Here is a 20976-nt window from a genome sequence, read left to right on the forward strand (position 1 = left end):
AAGGAACAGTTGGGCAAATGCAGTATAGCTATCTAGAACATAGGGCTATATCTGCAGCAATGTAGATCCTGGTAATGTGCACTTAAGGATAATTAAAGGTGATTTATACATCTTTTGCATAAGTTACGCGATAGTTTATCAACTGACTTTATCCTGATTATTGTTTAAGCAAGAAGACAAAAATACTAAGAAGCGTAAAAGCTAGGCAGTTTACATTTTAACAGAATTACAATTGATTGTATAACTAGACAGCGAATAGAAACATAAAAATAGAGTTATAGAATAGTATAAGAATTGAATAATGATAGTTTGATAAGGTTCACATGTGGGTACAAGAAAAAGAAAAGGTGGTCATAAAAGGCCCCTGTACAGAGGGTTGGTCCTGTGGTGCTGAGGGTTAAAGCCCTGACTGTTACCCAGATGATCTAGGATAGACTGATATTCTTTTATTGAATATCTAAACAGCAGTAGTAGCTTTATGAAATTTACTCATACAAGTAATAGAGAGGGGATAGCGTACTTAGATACCTATATTTCTAATGGAGTAAGTAGATTTAAGTCATGAATATATAGGAAAAGTATCTTCTCAAATAGCTATCTTGAATATTCAAGTAACCACCCTAGAAAATTAATGCAAAATATTTTCAAGGGACCCTATAAGAGCAGCTCGCATGACCTCTACTTATATAGATACGATAGATGCGTTGGAATTCATTACTTGTTTATTTAGGGAAAGGGGATATCCTAAACATATGATGGAAGATGTTAAGAAGTATGTAGCTGAAGAATGGGGCAATAGATATCCCCCCTTTTAGGTTCGAAAAATGGGGGGGATGTTGCTTTTGTCTTGGTTAATAAAGGCAATGTTAAAGATATTAATTATCAGCGAGCTTGCATACTTGAATACACTCCCCATGTTAATAAGATCAAAGGTATTTTGACTAACAATTGGAATGTCTTGATGGCAGACAATGATATTAAGGATATTATAGGTGATAAGCCCACTTTTGGGTTTAAGATGGGCTGTAATATTAAGAAGTACTTGGAACAGGGTAGTGTTGGAAGGGGGGTTAATATAAGAACTAAACATACAACAAATGTGGTTGTTGTAATCAATGTCATGCCATATTGGAGGAAGAAGGAATTATTTTGAATAATACAAATAAAACTAAAATTAAATTCAGGCAAGGTAATTGTAATTCTAAATTATATATAATTCTACATTATATATAATATATTTGGCCAAGTGCATGACATGCACATGTTACTATATAGGAAAAACCGAAAGGAGTCTCAAAAAAAGAATTTATGACTATCTATATAGTATCAGGAGAATGGACAGCAATAATGCCTTATGTAGGCATATAGAAAAATGTGGGATGGCCATGCATTTAAATTTGCCATTTTGGAAAATATAAAGATGGATCCACGGGGGGGGCAACTACAAAGCTACCTTGGGTTACAAGGAGGTTTGGTTGCAATTGCTAACAGATGTGTCTACACTGCCTGGTCTTAATGATCATATACCTATTAAACCAGTTTTGGTTAAAAGGAATTAAACAGAGTACGGAAGCTGTATTTTAACGTGTTGTATTAACTTTAATAGTTGATTAACGTTATATTAATCATAAATACTAATTATTTTGTATTCATTTTGTTTTTTATATGTATTAATATTAAGATATTCTGATGTGATGAGGTGCGTACATCAAATATTTAGATATAAGTTAATGAATTAATTAGTAATAATGTTTAACATATTCTTAGAGTACAGGTTCACTTTAAGGGAAGCTGCGTTTTTATGATAAGTGATTTTTGGCACCTAAAAATGGGGTATTTAAATGACTTGTAGTGTTTAAACGTTGTTATGATGAAGCCCACGTTTAGTGGGTGAAAGCGTTCAACTTTCGTTTGTTTTACACATTAAAGAAGTGTTTTACTGATCCGTCTGGTGGTGTCTTCCTGTGGAGTCTGAGGCAGTCAGCATTCAAGTTGTTGTGACTTCTTGGTTGTTATTTGTAGGCTGAACACTTCATTATTTCTTAATGAGACTATATCTTTAACTAGTGTTTTGAAAATGAAGGCATATAATAGATAATTGAAAAAATATTTTAATTATTTAATTGTTAATGGGTTTTAAATTAAGCGTATAAAAGGGTTGGTTATTGTAATGTGATTTGTCTGAAGAAGGCTGGAACTTCTAGCCGAAAGCTCTTACCATTAAAGATTTTGTGTGTGGATTACCTGGGCTGCTGCCTTTTATTTTATTCTAGTGTGCTTAGTAGTTCAGGTATTATTATAATAGTTAGTTATTACATAGTTAGAGTGTGTTTTTTTCAGGCCATCGTGTTTTGGCCTTTATTTTGATAGATAAGCCGTTACGGTAGTTACTTAGATATATATTACTAGAAATTGTGTTATTTCGTGTGTTTTTTGATGGTCGTTTGTATTTATCCCTTATATCCTTACTCCCTTTTTATTGGCTTGCAGTGTGTTTTGTATACAGCTGTGTATTAACTTAGTGGTTTATATGTATATATATATATATATATATATATATATATATATATATATATATATATATATATATGCAATTAAATTTGTTTTCTGATATCTAGCTTCACGTTACTAATAATTGTAAGGTTACCTGAACTGTTGATTGTGTGTGTGACCTTTTGATTTTGCTTTAAGGCTTGTTTAAATTAGAAAGCCTTCCTTCAGTTGGTTCCTGTTTAAGTTTGAGGGTGTCTTTGTGTGTGTGTGTGTGTGTGTGTGTGTGTGTGTGTGTGTGTGTGTGTGTGTGTGTGTGTGTGTGTGTGTGTGTGTGTGTGTGTGTGTGTGTGTGTGTGTGTGTGTGTGTGTGTGTGTGTGTGTGTGTGTGTGTGTGTGTGTGTTGTGTGTTGTGTGTTGTGTGTATATAGTGTCATTGCCATAATGTCAAAGCAAACAGTTGGGAAACCATCTAGTTTCGAAAAATGTCCATCATGGATGGGCATACAGGATGCTTCTATTGTTTAGGAGCAGTTCATCTGTAGGAAACATGCTCTATATGTCATTCTTTTAGCTTTAGAGTCTTACAAGAGCGTAAGAATAAGTTGATTTTGGAAGTTTAATTAAATCCTTTTTTGAGGAAGCCTTGGACAAGGCTCAAAGTTCACCCAAACCTCATGCAAAGAGGTCTTCTCCTACATTGTCGAAGCCATCGACAGAACAGACCGAGATGTCTCCCAACAATCTCTAAAAAATCTGATGAAGACAGGCCTACCATTTCGGTTCCGTGTGTGTCAGAACCGATGGTCTTTACATTTTGGAGCAACTCACCTGCTTTGGAGCCGGTCTCCCCGACTCTTAGGTCGCCTCTGCTCCAATCAGTGGCATCGACTCCATCTTCCAGATCCTCCAGGAGCTTATCAGGCTTTGATGTGGATCGTGTGGTGCAGAGGTTACTGCAGACACCAGAGCTTGCTAAATTGTTGTCGGAACGGACTCAGGTGAGCTTGGAGCCGACAGTGCTCATTCCTGTATGTTCCGTTCCTCCTCTGACTCCAGTCTGAGTTTCGGAGCAGAAAAGCTTGACACCGACAGTGATGAAACCGACGGAACAGAGATCTTCTAAAGTTTCTTTGATTCTGATTGCCCTGACTACCTCGGAGCCCACCAAGGTATCTAGGAGCAGACACTCACCAGTCTGATCCGGGGGGGGGGGCAGTCGGACCGAGGCTCTTTCACCTCCAACTCTACCTCTTGGAGCCTCGGCTCAAGTGAGCTCGGGCTCCTACCTCGGCTTCGGAGCCAACCCTTGTGGTACTGGGGGATCACCAGATTCTTCCGAACCTGGGATTGTATTGGGCCCTGGGAGGGGGGCTCTGTCCCCATGGACATCATCTGTATTGTCGGAACCAAGCCTTCCATCCCAGAAAGCAATGCTATCTGTCCCTGCACGGACAATTACCCTACACAGTAGAAATCCTGGGCCTCAGAAACCCCCATTGGGTGAGACCCTTTCATCTGAAACCTTTCCGGAATGCCCCACCGAAGAGGTTCCCTGGAAGAAAACATGCAAAAGGAAGCATATAGACTCCCCAGATTAGTCTATTGCATCGGACGTAGACCTCAAGGAGTCAGAAGGGTCCCCACGGTCTTGCCCTCTGAAGATGTATCCTTTGCAAACATCTTGGAAATCCTTAGACAGAGAGGTGGCTGGAAGCCCATTATCCCTTCTGATGAGGAGTCCATGTACTTGAAGGCTTTTGGGTCTTGACCTTCAGCCACCTGGGTATCTCCATCTTTTAATGAACCTCTCCCTCGATGGCCGAACAAATTTATCACAGTGCCTGATGACAAAACCTTTCTAACTAAAGGAGTGCATGTTGATGCTATGGTGGTGGTGGCAGCCACGAATAAGGAATTATTTGAGACTTTTACATCTGTCCATCCCCCGAATAAGGAGATGAGGACCATGGACAGGTATGGGAAGCGCATGTTTTCCACAGTGGCCTTCACCCTTAGGTCCCTTAACTACCTCATGCACTTTACGAGACTACAGAGAGATCTACTGAAAGAGCTAGCTTTTACTCTATAGGGTACAGTAGTTGCGGGGGTAGCAGACAAGATTTCCTGCCAGCTTGCCACCCTAAATTCAGTGGTCAACTCGTCCATGAGGCTCGTATCTTATGCAGCCGATGGAGCGAGCAGGTCAGTGGGTTCCGGAATTGCTCTTAGGAGACATTCCTGGATGCGCATGTGTAATTTTGCAGAGCCCTTCAAGTCATCCTTTGTCATCACCCCATTTGATGGCTCGTCCTTATTTGGACCTAAAGTAAAGGAAACACCAGATGTGAGCAAGGAAAGACTTTCGCTGCCATAGGAGTCCGTTTTTCTGCACCTTCTAGACCCTATGCCAAGGGTCAAAAGGGAGGGAAAATGTGGTTTCGAAAATCCCAGAGGGCCTTTCAGGACACATGGTAAACCTTCCTCCAGGGGCAGAGGAAGAGGTAATAATGGAAGACGCCACCCACATGGCACAGGGGGTCCGCAGAACCAGGGTGACTGCAGTTCTTACTTCGGTAAACCCTTTCAGTGCTTCTGAAAGGAGGCCTACCATTATATCCAGAGGCTACCCAATCCTCTTTTCAATGCCACCTTTACAAACACAAAAAATCCCGGATGTTCCACCCAGTCACAGGGATCAAACAACTATAGAAATTCAAAAGTTGCTAGAAAAAGTGTCATCCAGTCCGTCTCCGCAGACCAGATAGGATCCGGAACTTACTCAAGATTCTTTTTAGTTCCAAAGAAAACAAGGGACTTGCGACCCATATTGGATCTCAGCAGACTAAACAAGTCAGTAAAGAAGACAAAATTCTGGATGGTCACGTTGCAGTCAGTACTTTCCTTTTTAGGGAAAAACAACTGGATGTGCTCAATAGACCTCCAGGATTCATACTACCCCATCAAAATGGACAGGCCATCAAGGAGGTACCTGCGCTTTCGGCTGGGAGCCAGTCATTACCAATTCCGAGCTCTGCCCTTTGGTCTCACTACAGACCCCAGAGTGTTCACCAAATGCATGGCAGTCGTCTCACGGCCCACCTGAGGCATCAGGGATTCCGTGTGTTTCCTTATCTAGATTACTGGCTCCTAACCGACACCACCAAGCACTTACTTATTCAGTCGAAGGACAATACCTTTGAACTATGTGCTCAACTTGGAATTTCAGTGAATTACGAAAAGTCTGCCTTATTGTCATCACAGCATATCAATCTTATAGGCACAGAAATAGATATAACAAACATGATGGTCAGGTTGCCACCAGAAAGGATCCAAACTCTTCGTCTCCAGATCCGGGACCTCCTCTTCAAGCCCAAAGTACAAGCAAGGACAGTCCTAAAAGTATTGGGCACTATGGCAGCAGCAATAATGGTGATTCCCTTAGCCAGATTACACTTGAGAATCCTCCAGTGGATGCTGTTTACTCAATGTTCCATGCAAGAGCTACCCATGTCCCATTTGATAACTCTGATGGAAACCTGCAAGAAAGATCTTCATTGGTGGTTTCATTCAGATCAAGTAACGATGGACTGACCCATAGTCCCCCCTGTTCCGTTAGATACATTGACCACAGACACTTCCCAGATAAGGTGGGGGGGCACTATCAGGGAAGAACAGCCCAAGGCAGAACCACGAGGCTCATTTGCACATCAGTGTACTAGAGATGTGAGCAGTGCTCATGGTGTTGCAAGCATTCCAGGACTCCTCCGACTGGTACAATTGCAGTACAAACACACAGTATGTCAGTAGTGGGGTACATGAACAAACAAGGAGGAACCAGATCTTACCCACTCTGTTGGGAGGCTCTGAGAGTATGGCAGTGGACGTCATCTTCTTCTGATAGCAGCGCACATCCTGGGGAAATCCAACGTGATAGCGGACAAACTAAGCAGAGCCATTCTGATGCCACATGAGTGGTCCCTGAAGAAAGAAATAGCGGAGAGGATATTCCGCAGATGGGGTCAGCCTTGCTGTGACCTATTCGCCACAGCCACAAATGCAGAATGCAGCAGCTACTTTGCCCTGATTCCCCATCCGGGGGAGTTCCCGAGGGATGCACTTTTACACGATTGGCCACTGGGACTTCTTTACACATTTCCACCCTTTCCTTTAACACCCAAAGTTCTCCAGAAAGCCAGCAGTCTGGGAAGGACCTTAATTCTAATAGCCCCATTCTGGCCTCGTCATGTATGGTTCCCCTTCCTGAAGCCTCATCTCCTGAAAGAACAATGGATTCTGGACCCAGTGCCAGACCTTCTCACACTCCCATTGGGGAAATTCCATCCATCTCTTTACTCTCTAACGTTGACAGCATGGCTGCTCCAGTTCCCAATATGGCCAGGTTACACAACTTTACTCCAGAGGTTTGCCACATAATAATTTCTTCTCATAAGATTTCTACGAAGAAACTGTACTGCCAGCCTTTACTCCAATCTCATGTGACAGACTGAATCAAGGTCATATATTTGTAGCATTATACATATTTTTTCTATATGCTTTTTCCCACCTCTTGCAGTAGACCATTGAGCCACCCCTAACTGGACTGAAGCCCATTTGTTCCTTAGGGGTGAGGTGTTCCTCTCAAATTCACTAGGGCAAGAGCTGTCTAGAAGGGTCATCATCCAGGGTAACATTTAGGAGTTTGGTGCTCTTGCCATCATCCCAGCAATGTCTTTTTATATGAATATCTACCCCTTTTCTTGGATAGCAATGTAGGTACCTAAGTCACAGTAAGGGCCGCCTGTGTTCCTCTGTCCATTCATGCTTGCTCCTTCATGTAGCCACAGGGCATACCATTGACAGTTTGGATGATCATGCCCACATCACCCCTGCATCAGCCTCTGCTCTTTCAATACTGTCCTTACCTCACAGCTGTGATCCAGTCATAAGATACGGCACGAGCCAGTGTGGATCTACTCCTTCCCCATAGGATTGGCACTCCTATCTTGACGCCCTGTGTCATCAAACACCTGACTTACTAATAAGAACTCTTGGACCATAGTCAGTCCTCTTTGCTACTGGCACGGCTATACTGTATTTTTTTTTTCACATAATGCATTGCTTGATGTTTTACCATGCACTGCATTATAAACTTTTATGTGCATTATATTATGCATGTTGCATCATGTAGTATATTAATTTATGTATTGCTTACATTATTTATATTTGCCACATAGCATATTGACTAAAGAGAGTCGTTAGACCAACCTATTAACCGAGTTAAATTAATTGGTGAATGAGTAAACTTGCCAGAGCATTTGATAAAATAACCGTAATATTCTTCTTTACTGTCTCTCACACTGTAGACTTGGGGAAATCCATGATAATATGGTTCATTAGGTATTTGAATAATTAAACTCAAATTCTTGGAAGGGCCAGTAGTGCTACTACTACTTTTCCTTGTTGGTTTTCGCAGGATTCTGGCCATGGTTCCCCCCTGTGTGTGTGTGCGTGTGTGTGTGTGTGTGTGTGTGTGTGTGTGTGTGTGTGTGTGTGTGTGTGTGAATGTATGAGAATGTATAAGCTACTGGTGATGGCTCTACTACTTTTCTGTTGTGCAGCAGCTATAGCTGGTGTCTCTTAACAGTCTTCAGTTAATGTGCATTAGTCATGTTCTGAAGCATCTTTAGTTTATAATTGTATTCCATCATACTTGTGTTAAAGCTAAAAGTGACTCTGCAAAAAAATGAATATTATAGTGTTTTGTCTGATTTTCAGTTTCGTTGTTTTCTCATTTTTTTTCTCTTTAACTACAACAAAATTATGTTGGTCTTAGTGATTTTTATATGTGCACAAAGCTTTCTGGGTAAGCAAAACTAACTTCTTTTGAAGAGCTGTTTCTTAGTTTGGTTTTAATAGTACATTATCAAGTGTGAATTTTTAACATAGGTTCATTCAGCTACAAAACCTATTTGTAGGAAACAATCCCCTACCAATGCATTTAGCATGAAACCACAGTAAAGCCTATATATTAGTTTAAGTAGTAAAGTATTGTGGTGGTGTTTTTTTCATGATGTCATGGTAGGGATTTTCATCTCTAAGAAGAAATATCAACTAAAAAAGAAAAAAAACACTTTTTGCATCAAAAACTATCTTAAAGAGCAAAGATGTTGTATCCACCTTCAAGGGTTTGTTACGTACACTTTCTTCAGAAGATGACTAGATACACTTTGTTTCAGCAAGTTGTAGTCCTGGTTGGTTCAGTGTGGACTTGTATTGAGCACAAAAGAAACTAAAGCAAAGGTGGCTTCTAGATGTGTGAAGAAAAAAAGTTCTCATTAGAAAAATAAGTCCTTTCTGGAAATTGTATAACTACTGATTGTCACCCTTGATTAACACCTGAAATTGATCCATTATATCATTCACAATTAAAAGCTCAGAAAACAGCAGCTTTGTACATTTTATAAAGGGAAAAAAAAGACCTAAAATACTAAAGTACAAATGGCCAAAATCTACTTCGTTCCTAAGCTTCTGGGGACCTCCTGCACCTTAGGAAATCTTCATTGTACCCAGTTTACTGGCTTAAATCCCTTAAACAGTGTGCTGTAATGAGATGGTTTAATTTGCTTTACGATAAATCTTTAAAACTCATCAGTGTGTGTCTCACTTAAGTCTTTGTAGTGACTGAATATGAAGCTATTAACTTGAAAAACAAAACTGAGTGTGACCTTTTCTCTTTGGTTTCTTTACGGTAAGAGCCTTTTGTTTGAAACTTGAAGTGGAATGGTACGCTGTCTTTTATAAACTCTGCTCTGGTGATAACTCCTTACTAAAATTCCACCCTCTGATCATCCACCAGGCTCAATCTTTGTTCTTGGTAGTGGTCTCAAACTAAATGCACTTTCTTTCTTTCTTTTTTTTAAACACCCTTTTTAAATTGTCAATTAAGATGTAGGCAAAACATATATTAACAGAAAATAAAACCCAAACCTATTAAAATTTTTTCCATTTACATACATTATACATTGCATGTTGTTTTTTCTTTAACTATTATCAGTCCAACAGTACATAATTTGCTCAGTTCCTGTCCTGCTTTAAACCTCACTACTGTTCCTCCTGAACACTATTCTGTATGTATTTTTCCCAGTTTCCATTTTTCTATGTAATTTGCCCCTTCCCTTTTCTAAAGATCTATCTTCCAGTTGTATCTCTTTTATAGTGTACAATTGATTTAGACTTTGATTTCCATTTCTAGTAATTACTTTTTTGGCAACCAACAGAATTAAACTTTACAAGGCCTTAATGCGTCTAGGCAGTTCATGACTGGTGTTTCAATTCAAAAGAATAATTTCCTTAGTTATAGCCATTTGATCACCCAGTATTTCTGACAGAGTACTCTGTAGGGAATTTTAAAAATCTGCCATCTCATTTCACTCCCAAAACATATTCACAGGTTCACAGATTAATACTAGGCTAACTGCCCTTGCGAGCCATTTTAAGCCTAGCCAATTATCCCTTGTGAGACTCAAACCTTGTGTTTGTAAGGCAAACACTTTAACCATTAGGCCACCCTCCCAACCCCTCAGTTACCTCTTTTTTACCCATCTCACCTTTAACCTTTCCTGTCTACCTAAGGAAAACATCTTTAAAGTTTACTTGCAGTCTAAAAATACCTTTGCAAGCCCTTCCAAGCAAAAATCCTAAACCTTCTGGACTGTTTTACATACTTGGAAGCCATACATATCTCCTTCCATTGTTCCCTTGTAAATAGCTTTTCCAGTCTCTCTTCCCAATCTTTTCTAACCTCCTTTGAGTGATTTTTACAGTTCTCATGCCATATTTCCTATACCTTTCTAATTATCCCTTTTTAGTAGCTGCTTCTGTTTTAGACTAAACTAAAAACTCTGCTAGAGTATCCCTTTCTCTTTGCCTGTACTCTGATTTCAATCATGGATTGGGAAGTCAGTTTCTTGCCTGCAGTCGAAATGTCTTTTTGGCCTCATTCCACTTTATTACTTTTCCCTCTGCAGTTATTTACTCCCAATACCTTAGTTCCTTTGCCAATTTACTCCTGTAAATTCCAACCTCCTGTTGCCTGTTTTCCATACCCCTACTTGCAATCATCCCTGTTGGCAAAATTTCCTTTCTCCATTCCCATGTTGGTTTAGTTCTTATAAAAATTTCTTCTACTTTATGAATATAATAATCTGTACTGTTCTTACTCTCCTTAAAGATCTTCATCCAAAATCCCACTCTCTCTCTCTATTTCTTGAGCTCCCCCCATGTTTCATCATCATCCTTTTCCACTCTGAATTATAACCTTCTGCTTGTGTTGTATGAGCCTCAACTGTGTAGTGCTAAAACAGCCCTTCAAATCAGGTAATTCTAAACTACCTCATTTTATTAGAAAGATCAACATATCCCAATTAACTCCTGCTATATTCCTCTCTCAGTTAAATTCCTTCAACTCTTTATCAGTGATTGTCCACAACATCTCCTCTGCTTGATTAAAAAAAAATATCTAAATTGTATATAAAACTAAAGGGACTAAAAACATTTTCACTGCTTTTATATTTCTGTTCACACTGATAAATGAGCTTCCAGTTTCTCAGTTTTTGTATTGTCTTTAGTCTCGTCCAACATATCCTTAGCTGCCACAACTGAAGCCTTTTTTAATCCATACTCCTAAATATCTTATTGTGTCCCTATAAATACAGGAATTGCTGAACAAATTTGTGTGTGGGTGCATCATTTATGGTTATAGCCTTTGTTTTATCTTTTTTAATTTTATATCCTGAAAAGTCTTGAAACTGTCTCAAAAAATGCCACAGCACTGAGATGTCTGTTCTAGTTTTATCCTGTACAAAATAATGTGATCTGCAAATAAAGCCAACTTTGCCTGATTACCATATCAGTTAACATGCTTGAATTTCCCTTATTTTCTTTACCAGTGGCTCTAAATGTAAAGCATATAGCATAGGGGAAAGAAAATACCCCTGCCTGATTTCTCTTTTCAAACACAACTTATCAGGCAGGGACCCTCCCACTTTAGTTTTTGCCTCCGATCCTTCATATGTCAACCTAATTTACATTATTATATCAGGAAATGCAAATACATCCATTGCTCTACTCATAAAATCCCAGCTTACTCTGTATCAAGACCCATCAACAACAGAAGAATTTTCTTACATTCTGCTTCCTTCTTGGTCATCATTGTTTTATTAATGTTGTCAAATGTTTGCCAACCCTCCACAAAACCACACAGATCCATGTCTGTTGAATGTGGCTATATGTTTGCTATTCTTTTAGCTAGTATGGACATAAACACTTAATATCATGGTTTAAAATTGAAATGGGTGTATATGAAGCTGGGTCTGATGAGTCTTTACTGAGTGGGAAATGCAGCTTTCAAAGCTGTTGATGCTTCCCTTCTTTTAAAATAATGTTAAAATCTTCAAGATCATTATCACTTTCTTCCATAACTTCCGTACTTCCACAGGAATACCATCAGTTCCTGGAGACTTTCCTGCAGATTGATTATATTTCACCATTTTTATCTCATTTTCTCCTATCCTAACTCTCAGTTGTTGAGCCTCATCTACCTCTAACTTGGCATAATTAAGTCTTCCTTAAATATTTCCATTAGTGTTCTTTCTTGATTTCCACATTTTTCTGCTTTATACAGAATATAGAAATGTTGTCCAGGTTCCTTCAACAAATTTCACATCTTCCATGCCAAATGTTTTCATAAATTTAATTAGAAGTCTACCCTATTTGTCATATTTGCCTTTGTAAAGTCCCCCTGATACAACCCTCACTATTGCAAATAAAGTTTTAGTTCCCGCCTCTAAGTAGTATTCCCGGTTAAAAGTGGATTATTTTTCTTAAAATTTTCTTTAGCTGTAACTTAGTAGCAGTTTTTGGTGGAATATAAGTACATGCCAACATAATCTTCCTTTCTTGCAAATAACACCTTTCTACCTCCTTTCTAACAATATTGTCTTTTTTTCTTCTTCTCTCACTATTGGACTCCCTCTAGCAATCGGTATTATTATTACTCCCTTTTTCTATTGTCCCTCATATTCTGCTGAATATCCACCCTGAAATCCTTTCTTTGTCAAATTCATATGCTGATTTCTTTACAATTGTGTCTCCTGCAGAGTTGCTATTTGCATCCTGCATTTCTTAATATAATTCAGTACTCTTTCCATTTTGACTATACCTGTAGGGCCATTTATGTTCCAAGATAATATGGATACCATAGCCATTATGATAAAAAGCTGTTGTTTCCACCTATAGTACATGATCGTTTTTTTGAATACGAGTTTCCAGGTTTGTAATAGATTTTCAGAACACCCCATCCCCTGTTAACTTAGAACAAATGCACTAAGCTATATTCATGTTCAAAAAAGTTGTTTAACCCCCCCCCCCGATGGGAACAGTTGCTCCAAATCAGCAACTGTACCTACAGGTGTTACATAACCTGAAATTAAAGTTCCCCATGCTAAAGTGCATATTCCCACTTACACTGATTGGTATCATAGGTGGTTACTGGGCTATTGACCTGAAGGTCTTTATAAGCCTAGCCATGTGTACCCAATATAATACTAGAGAAACCCAATATAAATTTTCATGCCAAAACTCGAGATCTTATTTATCAATGACTGCTCATATCTAGGAGGGTCATAGGTGAAATGTCCACCAGGAATTTACCATTTCCCATCCAGTCATTTAGGCTACCCTTAAACATGGTCATAGAGGGGCTCTGTTTGATGTGAACTGGTAGCCTATTCCAGAGGAGTGGCAACCTCTAACAGAAGTATCTTTCTGTCCAGCAGTTCCTGTTTATGTCACAGGTCAGGTTAAGCGGGTGACCCTTGCCCCATTTGACTTGCAGATGTGCAGCATTTCCATTAGGTTTGGATTCAAGACTACTCTGTAGGCCAGACACAAGTCTCCTTTAAGTAGTCTGTATGCTGTTGAGTACAGTGACAGTTACTTCAGTCTGTCAGTGTATGACATGTGGTGGAGACCCTGAATTTATTGGGTAAGAAATCTCTGAGGTCTTTCAAGTTGCTGCAGTCGTCTGGTAAGGTACATATCAAAGGGAGCACTATACTCAATTATTGGTCTGATGAGTGTCTTATACAGGAGATTTATGACCTTTTGCTCTTGCAGCAGTGCCTTTGTTAATGAGGTTTGTGACGTAGAATGCTTTCCTTACCACATTAGACACGGTGGTCAAAGTTAAGACTACAGTCAACTTGTGTTCCCAAGTCTCTCACTACTGAGTTGTTACTTAATATATTATTTGTATGATAGTCTGGATAATCTGCAGGGATACTGCTTTCAATGAAAGGGATCATAATACATTTTTTAGCTATGAGTTTGAGTCCATGGCTTTGGCATCAGTCTTTGGTTTGCGTAAGTCCATCTTGAAGTATATTCACGTTGTTTGGGGATTCAGTGATTGCTTCTAATTTGCAGTCGTCAGCAAACTTAGTCGGCCACAGTCCCTCTGTTTTTGCCTGAACTTCTGGGAAAGTATATTCCAGACAATAGGGTACCCAGCACTGACCCCTATGACAGGTCTGCTGGTTGAGGTAAAGTCCCCAACTTTGACCGAGTGTGCTCTGTTGATGAGCCAGTTAGCAATCCACCTGACAGCATATGGGCTGATATTCAACTGTGAGAGTTTATCAATGATGCCCGAATGTGGGATTTTGTCAAAGGCCTTGGCTAAGTCAAGGTAGGCTGCATGCACAGATTTGCCTTCGTCTGTGCCTCTGGTGACATTTTCAAAGAAGTCCACCAGGTTTAACAGGCATGACTTCCTTTGACAAAACCAAACTGTGTCTGATCAAAGGTTTGGAGATCACCTATATCCTTATTTATAAGGTCCATGATGATTTGTTCCATGGCCTTACAGATAAGGCTGGTTAAGCTTATGGGTCTGTAGTTCCCAGGGTCTGTTCCTCTATCCCCTTTATGTAGGGGGATGTTGTTTGCTGTTTTCCATTCAGTAGGGACAAAACCATGTCTGCTCTTATTACTGTTTCCCCCTATTTGTGAAAAACAGCTTGTATGATTTCAGAAAACATTTAACTTTTAGCCCCATGAAAAAGTGCACCGGCAATCTTTAAATAAAACTAAATTGTATACACTGTTCTGTTAAATGCATTAAAGTATTCAGGCTGCTAGGTAGGCTACTGTCTCTCTTTCACTTCCCATAATTTCAAACTTTATTTTTCACTGAGGTGCTTGCCTTTGTACATATACATGTTGCATTTCCCTCAGCAATGGATGCTTAGAACTCTTGACTAATTGCTTTCCCTTGCTGACAGCTCATCTCCATGTAAAAGTAACATCTTTGCAGGTGCATGAAGGAATCTTTGTAAATTTCACTCAGAACAGAATGTACAACTGCCTTCAGTTGCAGACTTCTTGATTCCCACAGATATGTGGTTGTGGAAGAAAGACAAAATATCTTTGCAGATGCAAGCAACTTAGCATTTTTATGGCTTTTTTTTGTCTTATTTTGGGGTCTATATTATATGAACGAAAGTTCATATACTCGAATGCTGTGAACAGCAAAAATGCCAGACTTTGAACCCTTTATTGTGGGGGGCTGTGCTCCCTACACCCCCCGCTAATTATATATACCAACTCCGAGATCGCACTACAGTGAGGAAAGGGTAAATTTCCCAATCTTCACTGTACCACGATCTCACAAAAAACGCATCGATGAATGCCATTTTTGCGTATATAGCCATTCAATATTTTGAACTTTCATTCTTCTAATGGGAACCCTTATTTTTAAGCCTTTTTGTTAGCAAAACCTTTATAGATTAAGCTAAGGGTATTCATCTAGACGTCCACCCTTGTAAAAGTAAGAGAAATTGTCTTTATTCTACATGTAATATAATTAATGCACTTTTACACCCCACCCCCAGCAAACACCACAGGATATTAATTTAATCTTGCTTCTCTTCAGCCTTTTTTCTCTCTATATACTGTAAAGCCAATATTTCTTGCAACTAGAAAAGTACTTAAGTACTTCAATTTTAATACATACAACAGTCACAGAAAGAAATCCCTGTCCCATATTTAAAATACTTCGATACACTCTGTACAAAACTGCTTTTTATGTGACATGCAGTTTTATATATTTTTTTTATACAAATGTTAAGAATAAAATGTTTTACTTGGTTATATTTTTCCTTTTAGTATCTTTCTAAATGTTAATGACGCAAAGTGGAGTATATGCTTTCCAGTCCACTCGTATGTTTAAAATGTTAGCAAAAGTCCAGTCTTTCTCGGCCACTTTTTTCTTGCTAATCCATATTTCACAAATGTGACTGATGCTTTGTAGTCTTACATTTATTCATTAATTTTAGTGATGTTCATTGTGTTTCACTGTTACAGTCCTAACCAATGGGTTATCTGGCTCCCGGTAGCCCTCAATCGGCCAGAATGCCAAAGGTAAGTAAAAATGATGTCCGCTGTCAGTTGTAAAGGACGTCAGGGCGTCCGATACAAAATGAGGCAGCCAACGTCACTTCCTCAGTCTTCCTTGCCATGGAGCCTGAAACAGAAGCATTTCTTGCACAAGTGCCAGTCGGCAGTTTACCTTTTGTGTTTCCAACTATGAAGTTGAAATCAGCTGCAGCTAAGTACCCCATTGGGGATCCTCTTTTCTTGCCTTAACGAATGTCAGAAAAGGTTAATAATTGTCTTACCTGTGGAAAACAGATTCCCCATAGAGATTTTCATTCCTATTGTGTTATTTGTTTAGGCCTTGACCACGACATTCCTAATTGTGATCTTTGTGCTTCCTTTAATCCATGTACTATTCGTCGTCGGGCTAAGCTTTTAGCTAAGCATTTTGGAGTTTGGCCTGAGTTTGTCGGTATAGTGTCCGCTGGTCTTCAGGCTTTGGATATCCCCAAGAAGCGTATGGATAAGGACCGCGACAGGTTTCCGAAGGTCAAGTCCTTGGATGATGTTAGGTTGGTCGTCAGTCATGCGGTAGCCAGTGAGGTACCTTTGCAGCCCCTGCAACCCACAGATTTGCAACCGCAGGCCTCAGTTGAGACCATTTCTGAGGTCCCCCAGGCCTTCGGTGTCCATTTTGCCTTCTGACCTTCCACCTGTTGCCTCTTCAGCTGGATCTGGAGCCGCGAAGCTGACTCCGGTGTCCGAGACCTCATTTCTTCGTTCAGACAGCAAGCTCATACCGACAGCTTTGACTGCAACTTCGGCAGTTGCCAGGCCTCCTGAGTCCTTTAGACTTGCAGGTAAATCTTCTAGTCGTAACCCTGTGAAGAAGCAGGCTCCAGTTTCCTCTAGTTCTCCTCATTCTCAAGTGGTTAAAATGGCTGATGACCTTTTGACTTTTATTAGGGGTTTACAGCCTCCTCCTTCAAAAAGGTGTAGGGATGTCTCTCCTGAGACTTTGTCCTTTTGAGGTTCGAATACTTCTAGTATTTCTGTGGATGAAGAAGTTGTTTCTCAAGCTTTCACACCTTTTGAGGATTCAGAAGCAGAGGAATCCATCCCTTCTGCTTCTCCTCCAGAAGATTTCTCTTTTGGTGATACTTTAAATACTCTCAGGGAACATTTTAAATGAGAAAGTCAGGATTACCCCCTTTCTAATAAAAGGATTAGGGAGTTTTTGGATTTGCCTCAGCATAAGCCTTTGGCTATTCCTCCTGTGTTGGAAGTGGTTGATGATGTTTTTTCTGGAAAATTCCTTGACTCCAAATAAGGTTCCTCCTGCTCCCAGGAAACCTGACAGGTACTGTAGAGTTCCTGATTCTCATTTGTTTCTTTTCAGGAATCCGTTGGCTGATCCAGAGGTTATTTCTCAAGGCCCTAAAGGAGTTAAGGCCACTGTTACTAAAATTCCTGTTCGTTCTGACAGGGAATCCAGGAACCTAGATAGGTGAGGTAAAATGGTTTATACCTCTGCCACTCTTGCTGTTAGGTCTACTAATTGTCTTTTTCATATGCTGAAGTACCAGCAGCACACCTTGGAAGCTATTAAATCTAGGATAGCAGGTGTGCCTCAGTTGGCAGAGAGTAAGGATATGCAGGATTTGCTGAATTCTGCCAGTCTAGTCAATAAGCATTCTTTACATTGTGGCTTTGACATTCTAGAAGCCTCCTGTAGGGCTACAGCCACAGGCTCTGTTATTAGAAGGCACGCTTGGCTCAGGGAGCAGCCCCTACCAGTGCCTGTTAAGGCTAAGCTTTTAGATGTACCTTGCATAAGGACAGTCTTTTTGGCAGCAAAGCAGAGGAAGTGCTCAAGAAGATGGAAGACCAGGCCAAGTCTATGCAGACAGTTAAAGACTATCTGCAAGTTCAGCCTCCTCACTTTAGCAGGAATTACCCTTCTAAGAGTTGGACGTTTCCTGATACTAGCAGACAGAGCCATTCTAAGATTAGAGATTACAAATGGGTACTTAGAACTGTATCCCTAGGACACAAGTTTTCTTTCCACACCTTTCCAGTACCCAAAGGATTCCCAGACACTCCTCCAAACCAAAGGGCAGAAGTAGAAAAGCAAATTTTGTCTCTTGTTACATCTGGGAGCAATAGAATCAGTTCCTGCTCAGCAGGCAGGCCAGGGATTCTATTCCGACTTTTCCTAGTTCCAAAAAAAAAGAAGGCACCTGGCGTCCTATCCTGAATCTATCCATCCTTAACACTTTCTTGATAATTCCAAAGTTCAAAATGTTCACTCTGCATCAGTTACTGCCAATGTTAGAAAAGGATTCCTGGCTGGTAACATTGGATCTCAAAGAAGCTTATCTTCACATCCCTGTCAGGGAAAGTTGCAGGCAATACCTTTGTTTCAGGATGGGTAGGCAACATTATCAATTCTCTGCGCTGTCCTTTGGCTTATCTACTGCTCCAAGAGTTTTCACAAAGTGCCTGGCTTTTGCAGGCAGAAGAAAATTCATATTTATCCATACTTGGACGACTGTCTAATTCAAGCAGATTCTCAGGAATAGCTGCTGAAGGATCTAGAATTTGTAAAGACTCTTCTCTCTTCCCTGGGTTACACTCTCAACATGAAAAAATAAAAAAATGGTGCTATCCAAAGAGATTACATTCCTGGGAGTGAGTCTGAGCATGGCTGCCCAGATTATATATCTCACCCAGGAAAAGTAGACAACTCTTTCAATTTACTTCAAGGATTTGGCAGGCCTGTCCCAGCTCCCTGCAAGGAAATGCCTGCAAGCTCTGGGATTCATGGCCTCTTGCATTCTCATGAGTCCATATGCAAAACTGCATATGAGGAAATTGCAATGGTACCTCAAGAGCATTTGGTGTCAACACACAGAGGACCTGGATATGATAATTTCTGTGCTTCCATGTCTGCAGAGAGAGTTTCTTTGGTGGTCCAACAGCCTCTGTACAGAACAAAGACATGCCTTTTCGCCCATTCCCGGCCACTCAAGTTCTTACCACAGACGCATCAGACTATGCCTGGGGAGCTCACCTGGATGGCAGATGCATACAGGGAAGTTGGAATGCCCAGTAGATGCACCTGCACATAAATTTAAAGGAGTTGATGGCAGTCCAGCAGGCTTTACTAGCTTTCAAGCATCTTCTTTCTCCAGGGGCCCTTCTTGTCAGGGCAGACAACACCACAGTCATGTGGTACATCAACAATCAGGGAGGGACTCATTCTTACCCCCTGGGCAAACAGAGCATGAGTCTTTGGTCCATAGCAGCATCCCTGGGCCTGCATCTCCTAGCTCAGTTTCTTACAGGAAGGCTCAATGTTTTGGCAGACCAGTTGAGAAGACAGACTCTGGATCCTCACAAGTGGCAGCTGAACAGATCTGTTTTTTACAGCATCATTCAACGTTGGGGCACTCCTCAAGTGGATTTCTTCTCCTCTCCAGACAACTGTCTTCTTCCTCTTTTTTGCACCAGACAGCATTACAGCAGAGCCTGGAAAATGGATGCTCTGTCCTTCCCTTGGACGCTGCTGTCAGTTTATGCCTTCCCTCCTCTTTCCAGAGTATTATTGAAGATCAGAGACGAACAGCCAAGGACTATTCTCATAGCTCCGGACTGGCCCAGGCAGCATTGGTATCCACTGCTTCGCAGTCTTTCCCAATTTCCTCCTTGGCATCTTCCTCTGAAGCCAGATCGTTTGGTTCAGGAGGAGGGAAACATTCTAGATCCTCATCTTCTGTCTCTCCATTTGGCAGCTTGGCTCATTGTATGACTCCATCCTTTTTTTCTTCCCTTTCCCAGCAGGTGGTTGACATGCTGAGGAAGGCCAGGAGGCTTAGCACTAGGATGTCTTATGCTGGCAAATGGGAAACATTCTCTCTTTGGATGTAGGGTAGAGGGGAATCTTCTTCTCAGTCTACCCTTCCTCTGATCCTGGAATACCTGGCTGATTTGCTTCAGGGTGGTCTTTATTTTTCCTCTATAGCCATTTCTGTGCATTGTTCTTTTGAACAACCCATTTTCTCTCATCCTCTGATGAAAATGTTTCTCAGAAGTGTTTGCAACTTAAAACCTCCCAGAAGGGTGCCTACTCCAACCTGGGATCTTAATTTTGTTCTAGAGAAACTCGCTCTTCCTCCTTTTGAGCCAGCTGCCACTGCAGATTTAAAGTTTCTCTCGTAGAAGACTGCCTTCCTCTTGGCTATAACTTCAGCAAGGAGGTTTTCGGAGCTGCATGCTTTGATGGCTGTGAAGCCTTTTCTTATTTTCATGCAGATAGGGTCTGTCTGAGAACCAACCCCTCCTTTATGCCTAAGGTGGTTTCTAGCCTGACTCTTAGTCAGTCCATACACCTTCCTACCTTCTTTTCTAATCCTCAAAATAGAGGTGAAAGGATCCTACATTCTCTTGATGTACATAGACAGCTCAGGTTTTTCCTGGACAGGACTAAAGATCTTCGGAAATCAGCACAGCTATTGGTTAGCTTTGCCCCTGGAGCCCAGGGCAAGGCTATTTCTAAGCAAACCATTTCCAGATGGATTGCTCATTGTATTACTTTTTGTTATTCCTTTCATGGCAAGGTTCCTCCTCAAGGGGTTAGGACCCACTCAGCTAGAGCAGCTTCCACTTCTGCAGCCTTTTTAAGGGGTGTCCCTACTAATGACATTTTGGAGGCTGCCACATATTACAATTTGCCTTTGTTTTCAAGAGCCAGGGCAGGGTTTGCCACTGCTGTTCTGCAGGGCATTATCTCCAATCCTTGATTCTGTTGGTTCCTCCTCCCTTTTCTCTGGGCTTAGGTAATCAAACCATTGGTTAGGACTGCAACAGTGAAACGCAATGAACATAGTACAGTTGTGTACACTTACCATAAATGTAGATGTTCAAATGTATTCACTGTTGCAGTCCTGCTTTCCCTCCCTCCTTCCCCCTTTTCTCTTTTCCTAAGGTACAGGCTGAATTTAGTTTAAGCCTTGTTTTCTGGGGGCTTCTGAATGTTATGGTAAGACA

General features: G+C 40.6%; 1 protein-coding gene across 1 annotated transcript in view; it reads left to right on the top strand.

The window, feature by feature from the left end:
• Positions 1–20976, top strand: part of URB1 (URB1 ribosome biogenesis homolog) — a 1941236-nt gene that overhangs the window by 443703 nt on the left and 1476557 nt on the right. The window lies entirely within an intron of this gene.

This window comes from Protopterus annectens, chromosome 5.part0 (genome assembly GCF_019279795.1).
Source record: "Protopterus annectens isolate FY-2018-M chromosome 5.part0, PAN1.0, whole genome shotgun sequence".
NCBI lineage: Eukaryota > Metazoa > Chordata > Ceratodontiformes > Protopteridae > Protopterus > Protopterus annectens.